The sequence below is a fragment of the Rhinolophus sinicus genome, chromosome 9 (assembly GCF_057876585.1).
Source record: "Rhinolophus sinicus isolate RSI-liver-muscle chromosome 9, RSI-T2T, whole genome shotgun sequence".
NCBI classification, from domain to species: domain Eukaryota; kingdom Metazoa; phylum Chordata; class Mammalia; order Chiroptera; family Rhinolophidae; genus Rhinolophus; species Rhinolophus sinicus.
Genome location: NC_142509.1, coordinates 35091691 through 35101920, shown reverse-complemented (window position 1 = coordinate 35101920; position 10230 = coordinate 35091691). Strand labels below are relative to the sequence as shown.

The following is a 10230-nucleotide window of genomic DNA, read 5'->3' as shown; positions in this document are numbered from 1 at the left end:
TGCCTCTAGCGGGCCCGGGGAAAAGGGGCGACGAAAGACCCTCTCAGTGGGACTGGGGTCCGTGGGGAAGGGGTGACTTCCCCGTTGGGGACGAATGACCCCCCTCAGGAGCCGGGTGGGGGAGTAATGATTCCCTCAAGACGGCCGGCGGGTATCAGCGACGCCCCCAAGTGGGATGGGTTCTTCCGGGAAGGAATGACCTTCCTTTCGGGTACAAAATTACCCCTTCAGGAGGACCGGGGAGGACAAGTGGCCCGCCCCCCTGAGAGGGGCCTGGGGACGGGATCACTCGATCCCCTCAGGAGGGCTGGGGAGAATGAATGACCCTCTTTGAGGAGATGGAGCCCTCGAAGAGAGAGTGACTTCTCCCTCGGGAACGGGTTACCCCCTCAGGGATCTAGTTCGAATCAAGGGTAATGCGCGACCCCCCTTAAGGGGTTAAGAATTTACGGAGGATGGAAGCGGGGGCGTGCGGCGGGCGTGGGGGCAGCTCAGGAGAAAGAGAGATCCCTCTGGAGGTCCAAACGTGAGGCTTTTATAGGGGACGGGGAGAGCCAGGGGCAGCGCTGCCATCTCAACCTCTGGGGGGAAAGCCTACATACCAGGTGCCCTAGGAGCCCTTGGCTGGAGCCACACAGCCTGTAAAATGCCCCTCTTGGTTTTGAAGCCAGGCCACTTCCTACTCCAAATGCTTCCTTAGTTACAGGACAGGGAAGGAAGCAGCCAGAGCTAGGGAGGGTGTTTCTGTGGCCATCCTTTCAACTGAAAAAGGCTTATCACAACTTTAGGGAGAAGTGGAAACTAGAGGGGAAATGGAGAAACAACTCGCTTCCACTTCCTGAACATACTTTCCCACGTTTGTTCACTTCCTTCAGGTATGTTTTCATAGGTATGTTTTTCACTTAGCAAGTATTAATCAGCACCTTCTATATGCCAGGCACTGTCCAATAATCAGAACAAGCCAAAAGATCTTGCCTTCATGAGTATAAATACTAGCAGATAATTGTGTATAAAATTTTAGTTTGTAATTATAGTCAGTGAGGTGCTTTTCATTTCCTGATTCACACCACTCGTTTTCCATGTTACTGCAGACTCATCGTAATTATCATTTTAAGTCTATGGACTGTTTCTTCCAGAGGGTATGCTGTGATTTCCCTAACTGCTTTCATCTGATGGCTTCTAGTATGTGGATCCTATGCGTAATATTTGATACAATATTTTAGTTCATTTCTTGGATGTGAGATTCTTAAGCCACATTATCTTGTTTTTCCAAACATTAAAAATTGAATAATAAGAAAATTTGCAGAAAACAGCATCTGACTCAAGAGATAGAATTGTTGAGTTAGAGGGAGGAACAGAGCTGCCACCTACCTTAGGCCAAAATGGTCTCAGCACAAACTGGTGCCAGGTTAAGTGGGATTTTATTCATTCATGTGGTAGATATTTACTGAGTGCCTGTTGTGTGGTTGGCCGTGTTCTTGATAGGAATATGAAGGTGAATAGACATGAAGTCTCTACCAAAGTGGAGCTTGCTGCCGTTGGGAGGGCTTACATTTTATGTTGAAAAAGAAAACCCAGTCTCTAATTTCTCACTGGAAGGAGACCTAAAAATGCTTTTCCTTAAGAGTCAAAACACATTTCCATCTCTCATTAATTCTTATCCCATAGTGATGAGTTGGTCCCAGCCTTACAAATATTGAATTTAAATGGTTTGCTTACATTTTGAAACAAAGCTGGTTAAGAGAAATATAGAAGTACAAGTTTTCCTAAATTATTAGTCGGTAATATAGCTTTAGGTCCAGAGAAGCTGCTCCTAAAAATTGATTAGGAAAAGAAGTTATTTCATTTACTCTCTTGCCCTTAAGTTATCTCTTTAAAAAAACAAAGAAAAAAAAACCAAAAGTACTTGAGGTACAATTGACGTACAATAAATTGAACATATGTAAAGTGTACAATTTGATAAGTTTGACATGTATACACCCATGAAACCATCACCACAGTCAAGATAGTGAATATATCCAATGCACTGTCCAGAATACTCTTAGTTTATATAAAGTGAAATTAACTGATGATTGCAGTTGGGGCTTTTCACATACATACATCTTAACCTCATTCAGTTTATATTGTAGTATGTTTGACTGAGTGTAGTCAGTTATTGAGCAACCTTGGGAATTTAGTTTAAAAAGAAATAAGATTTAGTTTAAAACATAAATTAAGGTGCCAAGATGATTCAGTGAGGAAAGAATAGTTTTTTCAACAAATGGTGCCGGAGCAACTGGATATCCACATACGAAAAGATCAAATTGGACCCCCTACCTCACACCATATATAAAAACTCAAAATTGGATCAAAGACCTAAATGTAAGAGTTAAACTATAAGACTCAGATGAAAATATACGTGTAAATCTTTGGATTAGGCAATGGTTTTTTAGATATGACACCTATAGCACAGGTGACAAAAAAACACAGATAAATTTGACTTCATCAAAATTTAAAACTTTTGTGGTTCAAAGGACACCAGCAAGAAAGTGAAAAGAGAATCCACAGAATGGGAAAAATATTTGCAAATCATATATCTGATGAAGGTCTAGTATCTTAAATATCTAAAGAACTCTTACAACTCATCAATAAAATGACAATCCAATTAAAAATGGACAAGAGATTTGAATAGACATTTCTACAAAAAAGAAACACAAATGGTCAATAAGGACATGAAAACATGTTCCGTAGTCACTAGGGAAATGCAAGTCAAAATCATAATGAGATACTTCATCCCACTAGCATGGCTATAATCAAAAGGGGCAATCAAAAAGATTACAACGCTGTGGAGAAATTGGAAGCCTCATACACTGCTGATGGGAAAGTAAAATGGTACAGCCACTTAGGAAAACAGTTTGGCAATTCTTTAAATACAGTATTACCATATGACCTAGCAATTCTACTCCTAGGTATATACCCAAGAGAATTTTAAAGATATGTTCATGCAGAAACTTGTACATGAATATTCATAGCAACATTATTCCTAATAGCTAAAAAGTGGAAATAACTTAAATATCCATCAACTGATGAATAGATACATAAAATGTGGTATATCTATACAATGGAATATTGTTTAGCCATAAAAAGGAAAACACCGATACATGCTACAATGCATGTGAACCTTGAAAATGCTTTGCTGAGTGAAAGAAGACAGTCATAAAAGGTCACATATTGTATAATTCTGTTTATATGAAATGTCCAGAGTAGGCCAATCCACAGAGACAGAAAACAGGTTAGTGGTTTCCAGGGGGAGAGGGGCATTGAGAATGGGGAGTGATTGCTAAAGAATATGAGGTGTCCATTTAGGATGATGAAAATGTTCTGGAAGTTTAGTTGTAGAACCTTTGTGAATATACGAAAAGTCACTGAATTGTACACTTTAAAAGGGCAGATTTGATGGTATGTAAATTATATATCAAATTACGAAAAAGAAATGGAGTAGACAACCAAGTCCTCAGGAAAAAAAACAAAGTACATGCCACAAAATAATGGGGCCAAACCTCATGTTCTTTCTTCATGGGGGAACACTGCAGGCCCTCACACAGGGCTTATTTGTCTGTTACATAAAGTTCTAACAGTCTGGCTTATCCGGTATCGTTTGTTGTATGTTAAGCCAGTTCGCTGCAACATCCTTCCTCTAAAAACTGCCCTTCGTCAAGGAGATGGCCCCAGCAGAGGTTTTTATTCTATGGGACCTTATCAATTGAACCACAGAGGGAACCTGACCCAAACAGGGTCATTCTGATTCTCTCCTCTGGGACTATTGTACCGGGAGAGAGGCAGCACTTTGTTCTCTGCCAATTACTGGAACTGAGTTGAGTAACCTCAGAGATTGTGGCAGAGTCATGTTTGTAGAGAAGCCAAGACAGGGACTCTGCAGAAGCAAAAGAATGAAACAGACGGCAAGGGAGACAGAGGTGAGAGAGACTAAGGAAATGGCCTCTGGTTTTTGCTGAGTTTCTACTTCCTGGTTATCTCCTCTTGGTTTACCTTGGCTCTTAAGATACCTTCATACCCTTATAATAAATGTTCATTTTTTTCCTTAAGCTGGTAAGCTTCTGAAACTGGGAATTGAAAATCACTTTGGGTACAGTGCTAGTTTCCAAGAGATGAAAAATGTACCCTCACCAGCAATGTAGGTGTTAAAATGAATGTTTGTTGGAATGTAGCAAATTAGAAAGAGCCGTGGGAGGCACTGTCGGAGGCTTCCAATATTAAGAGCTGCAATAATGGCCCATAAAAATGAATAAGCTCTATAAAAAGCAGAGCCAAGAATTCCATAGAGCTCATCAGTCTGGGACCATTTAGTTGCGAGGCCAGCAGTGGCCTCTGTGTGCCTTAGGGTGTCATTTGGTTATAACATCTTGCAGTGATGTTTGTCACCGTGGCCTTGAGCCACAAAAGGCCGGCCAGATGAAGCAGTACCCTTTATTCAAGATCAGCTTCAATGGAAAAAATGTTTAAATTAAATGTTCAGACATTTAAAGACATAAGAGTCAGTTATCTGGCACTCATTGTGAAATACATCATTGTATAACATAGTGACAGGTACATGTGGTCCAAATGTATAATTATATATACCTCCAGAAATAGCGCATCCCCTAAATGAAGAACAAGTTGGTAGCACAAGTGAGGAATTACAAATTATGTTATCATTTTGCTGTTGCTTTCCCCATGGAATCCTGGAGGGTGAAGCTATTGTGGAACATAGAAGGAAAAAAACAGACTCTTATCTAATAAGCCATCTGCTGATCACAGATAATCCTCTGTGGTATTTGCTAGATCAATGGATCTCAGACCTATGAGACTCAATGTCCCTTTAAAAAGCAATATTTTCTAATACCCATTAGTAGCCCTGAAAGAAATTAATATAGAATATAATCTTCCTGAACTCAATTAAATATGTATGCATATAAATGTGTATATAAATACGTTGGTTTGCATTTTCATAATGATTAATAATGTTGAGCTTTTAATGTGCTTATTGGCCATTTGCATATCTGGAGAAATGTTTGTTTAGCTCCTTTTTCCATTTTTAAATTCGGTTGTCTATTTTAAATTGTAAGAGTTCTTTATGTAATCTAGATAGAATTTTTTATCAGATACATGATCTGCAAATGTTTTCTCCCATTCAGTGGGCAGGACAAATTACAGATGATTGAAGTGGAAAAAATGAGATGTATGATATTCTTGCAGATGAACTGGACCTATTTTTGTAATTGTGTCTTGAAATCCCAGCACATTTGGCATTGGGTCTCTAGGATGTAAAAAGAACTCAAAGACCACATCCTTTGATAGGCAATGGAGAATAGAATACAGACAGGGGAAAAAAGCCATGAATACAAGAAGTGATGGAGCAGTTGTGAGGTCAACCTGTGGGGACTGTGTCTGATTTTAGTGAAAACAACAGGATTCAGGAGTGGATACTCTGTGTGCCAGGCTGTGTGTGGATATAGGTAAGATTATTTACTAGTTGTGCACGGCAATCTGTTTCTTGATATATAAAATAGGGATCAGCATTGTTCTGAGTGTCAAGTATGACATCTTTATGATAATAGTTGACACACTGCTAAGTGCTTCATAGGCTTCATTTCATTCAATCTCACATGAACCGTGAGGTCGGCTCTGAGAAATAGAACTGAGACTTACAGAGATCATACAAATGGTTAAGTCAAGATCTCCATCCCTGTCTGTCTCATTCCAGAATCTTTGCTCTTTTTATTATGTAGCCTTAAAATGCTGCGAAATCATTTTGTCTCCTCTGAAACATTGTATAATATTATGTGGGACTATTTTTATGGTTCCCTTGCTTGGTGTGTCCCAAGATTAAGGATAATCAGGATCATGGGGTCACCTTGAAATGGGAGAGATCTTGCTTGTGGAGATGATAGTTATTGGAACTCCTATACATTTCAGCGTGTTTCCTGACATTAGGGTACAGTGTAATCAAATATTTTTCAAATTTATTTAGAAGCTGTTAGATACCTAAATATTTGGAAGGATTACCCAACAGACTCGGGAAAATAAGACCCAAAGAAAAAGTCCCATTAGTGTCAAATCTGATAACTTTCTAAGATGGTGTCTTAATTACTGTGGTAGAATAACAACCACCACCCCTTCACAAGATATTCCTGTTCTAATTCCCAGAATATGCCATCTTACCTGGCACTATGGCGGCCATGTGATGACAGTAGCACAGGTCAGAGTGATGAGAAAGCTAGCTAGGGCCATGAGCCAAGGAATGATGCTGGAAAAGGCAAGAGGTGGGTTCTGTCCCAGAGCCTCCAGAAGGAACGCAGCCCTGCCAACACTTTGATTTTAGCTGATAAGACCCATTTCAGACTTCTGACCTCCAGAACTGTAAAATAAGACACGAGCGTATTTGTGTTGTCTTAAGCCACTAAATTTGAGGTAATCTGTTACAGCACTGATAGAAAACTAATACAGTTACTAGCTCCATAGAAATATTAGAAATATAAGATTATTAATTCATATTAAGCCACAAAGAATGTCATTTACTATCTTTAGTCTTCTTTAATCTTGGGATAGCTTGATTTGTTTTCATTTGGGGAGATTTTGGTTTACGTTTTTCTATGTACACTCAAATACGTGGCAAGAGACCGGGGCTTAAGGGAGAACTACAAAGCTAACTCTAATAGATACTTGATTTTTTTGTCTATAAAGTAATTTTTATAAGCACAGAAAATTTCTTACCCAGACAAAATAAAAACTTAAAAAAATTCAAGATCTGGGTGGCTGGTTAGCTCAGTTGGTTAGAGTGTGGTGCTAATAACACCAAGGTTGCTGGTTCGATCCTGCATGGGCCACTGTGAGCTGCGCCCTCCTTAAAAAAAAAAAAAAATTCAAGACCATTTGTGTGAATTTAGATTTTTTTTCCCTTAAAAATTAAGTGGAAAATAAAGATTTTTAACAGCAGAAACGTTTGCCTCATTTAATGTTCTTAATACATTTTGGCGATAACTAGGTGGGAATTATATTCAATGGTAGAAGAAGACTGATGCTGTGATATGTAATAGACCAAAAAGACAAAGGCTACAAAATATATCGATTTAACTTGAAAAGCGTATAGCAGTTTGAATGCCACTCAGGATGTCTTGTTTGTGTATGGTACAGCTTCAAGCCAGGGAGGTAAATCCTTAGATGATCAGCTGTCCTGTGTTGCTGGCCCTGACGTTTCCCAGAATGTGGAACTTTCAGTGCTAACACTGGGTAAGTTCCTTGAAGCAGGAAGAGTGGGTCACCTTCAGAAGGATTAAGTTAGCTGGCTTCAAGATGGTTATGATACCCTGTTTCCCCCAAAATAAGACTTAGCCGGACAATCATCTCTAATGCGTCTTTTGGAGCAAAAATTAATATAAGACCTGGTGTATTATATTATATTAAGACCCGGTCTTATTTTACTATATTAATTTTTGCTCCGAAAGACGCATTAGAGCTGATTGTCCGGCTAGGTCTTATTTTTGGGGAAACACAGTACATGATTCTGGATTCTGAGCCAGGACCCCACAGGCCATCGACACATTTCCTCACTCTTTGTCCACCCCAAGCTTCGCACTCTAGAGACTTGTACTGACTAAACTTGAGGTAGATCTGTTAAAAAACAACAACAAGGGGTTGTTGCAAGAAGTGGTCTAATGTAGCCTCGTAACTGCACTTCTCATCTTTTATCAGACAACTTCAAGCTTACTTAGATGTTTGAATAAAAACAAAACAACAAGTAACATAAAGTTGTAGTTTTTATGGGACTTGTCCCATTATGAAAACCCATCTGCTTTTTTCTCTAGTGAAGACAGTTTTCTGGAATACTGTGTGTTCCTCTCTCCATACCTCCCTTAACAATTATTGGGTTATTAGCCAAATAAACCATTTTTAGCAGATCTAAATCCAGCACAGTGGGAATCCATGTTTCTTCAGCTACTCACAGCAGTTTCTATTTTGAAAACCACCTTCATGTAAATGATACTCAGAATCCCATTTTACAGTTGGAGACAGAGCTCAGCCTCATTAGTGTTTGCTAAAACCTTCTGGGTTTTCTTGCATTTTCTAGTTATCTTGCCTCCCTCTATCTGTCGTTAAGAGAGTTCTCTTGATAACAGTTGGTAGCTAAGAGAACAGAAGCACAGAGGGTTGACAACCCGATGATAACATTTTAAATTTCCATTTTCGGGGTGCCGATAAGAATGACCTCTAAGTTCACGTAAGCAAATCCCAAAGCATTCTCTTGGGATTTTCCCAATTTCCTGTCCTTAAGTGTAGCCCCTGAAAATCAGCGGACACTGTGCACCGGAGTAGTTTTATAACTCTCAAGTGTTAGGCGTGTGTGACGTGAACCATGCTGAGATACATGAGATGTGTGGCGTGCAGTTGTAAGTTAGCACAACCAACAGGAAATGTTTGCGGAGCATAGCGTCCTGTCCTTTTCTTTGGTTGCTTCCCTTTTTCTGGTTTTTCCATTTCTTAGTCAGTAGAAATTCCATAGAGAAGTGTGGTGACAAACTGCAGTCACTTTCTTTGGGTCAGTTGAGGGTAAAGGTTGCCTCTTCCCTGCCCTGAGAATTATCCAGAATGCTCATCTCCTCCTGCTCTCTGCTGCTGACCACTTTACTAGGGGTGAGATCCCGTCAGCCTTAGTCTTCCGTTTGACCCAAATCTGCCATTTGGCTTTGGTTTTGGTCCCAGCGCCCGGAAGGCCAAGCAGTCAGATGCCTCCATCACCATCAGTGCTGCCCTCTCTTTTTCTTTTTATTTATTTATATAAAAGTAAAATAGTTTCTAATCAATGATTATTTTATTTTAGCAATAATAATTCTCAATGTATGCTTAAACTACTGATAGAAATTCAACATGTAGAGTATCTAAAGAGATTTTTTTTTTTCACTGCAGTTACAACTAGAATGCTCACCTACATTCAGAGGTGAATATCCACATATTAACAACAAATCCCAATGGCAGGCCTCATTTCTATCACTGACATTGGTACTCTGACAATGGCTACTTACGTGACCCCACAGTCACTGATCACGTACAAGTTCAGAGAGGCCAGAAGTGATGTTGAAGTAGGCATGTCACAATGTTGGGCAACCACTGTTCCAGCTGGTTCCAAAACACTTCCATTTCCCTGAAAGGAAACTCCAACCGATTATGCATTCACTCCCCATTTCCCTTCCCCCCCAGCCCTTGGTGACCACCAAACTGCCCTCGGTCTTTATGGATTCACCTAGTCTGAATAGTCCATATGAATGGAATCAGGTGACCTTTTGTGTCTGGCTTCTTTCATTCAGCATGGCGTCAAGGTTCATCCGCGTTGTGTGTGTTAGTACTTCATTCCTTTTTATGACTGAATCATTTTCTGTTGTATGGATAGGCCACATGTCGTTTATCAACTTGTCAATTGATGGACATTTGGGTTGCTTCTACCTTTTGGCTATTGTGAACAATGTGGCTATGAATATGCGTGTACAAGTATTAGTTTGAGTTCCTGTTTTCAATTTCTGGGGGTGTGTGCCTTAGAGTAGAATTGCTGGGTCCTATGATAATTCTATGTTTAAGTTTTTGAGGCGCTGCCAGACTGTTTTCCCCTTTTACTCTTTTTTTTTTGTGTAAGATTTTTTGTTGGGGAAGGGGAACAGGACTTTATTGGGGAACAGTATGTACTTCCAGGACTTTTTTCCAAGTCAAGTTGTTGTCCTTTCAATCTTAGGGGTGGAGGGTACTGTTCAGCTTCAAGTTGTTGTCCTTTCAGTCTTAGTTGTGGAGGGCGCAGCTCAGCTCCAGATCCAGTTGCCGTAGCTAGTTGCCGTAGCTAGTTGCAGAGGGCGCAGCCCACCATCCCTTGCGGGAGTCAAACTGGCAACCTTGTGGTTGAGAGGACACGCTTCAACCAACTGAGCCATCCGGGAGCTCAGCGGCAGCTCAGCTCAAGGTGCCAAGTTCAATCTTAGTTGCAGGGGGCAGAGCCCAGCATCCCTTGCGGGACTCGAGGAGTTGAACTGGCAACTTTGTGGTTGAGAGCCCACTGGCCCATGTGGGAATTGAACTGGCAGCCTTCGGAGTTAGGAGCATGAAGCTCTAACCGCCTGAGCCACAGGGCCGGCCCCCCTTTTACTCTTCATACCCAGGATGTGCACACAGTTGTAGCCAAAAAGTCTTAGTTTCTTTGAGTGGCTCAAG

General features: G+C 40.5%; 1 protein-coding gene across 12 annotated transcripts in view; it reads left to right on the top strand.

The window, feature by feature from the left end:
- The window catches only part of IFT81 (intraflagellar transport 81), a 148825-nt gene that overhangs the window by 761 nt on the left and 137834 nt on the right, over positions 1-10230 (top strand). For 4 of the 12 annotated variants that reach the window (XM_074321753.2, XM_019733941.3, XM_074321750.2 and 1 more), the window contains exon 2: positions 789-875. The gene's annotated coding sequence lies outside the window, so the exon portion shown is untranslated. Of the gene's footprint in view, positions 1-5; positions 212-240; positions 414-788; positions 876-7173; positions 7270-10230 lie in introns of those variants that run through there. The other 8 variants (XM_074321747.2, XM_019733943.3, XM_074321752.2 and 5 more) reach the window with 6 other exon arrangements.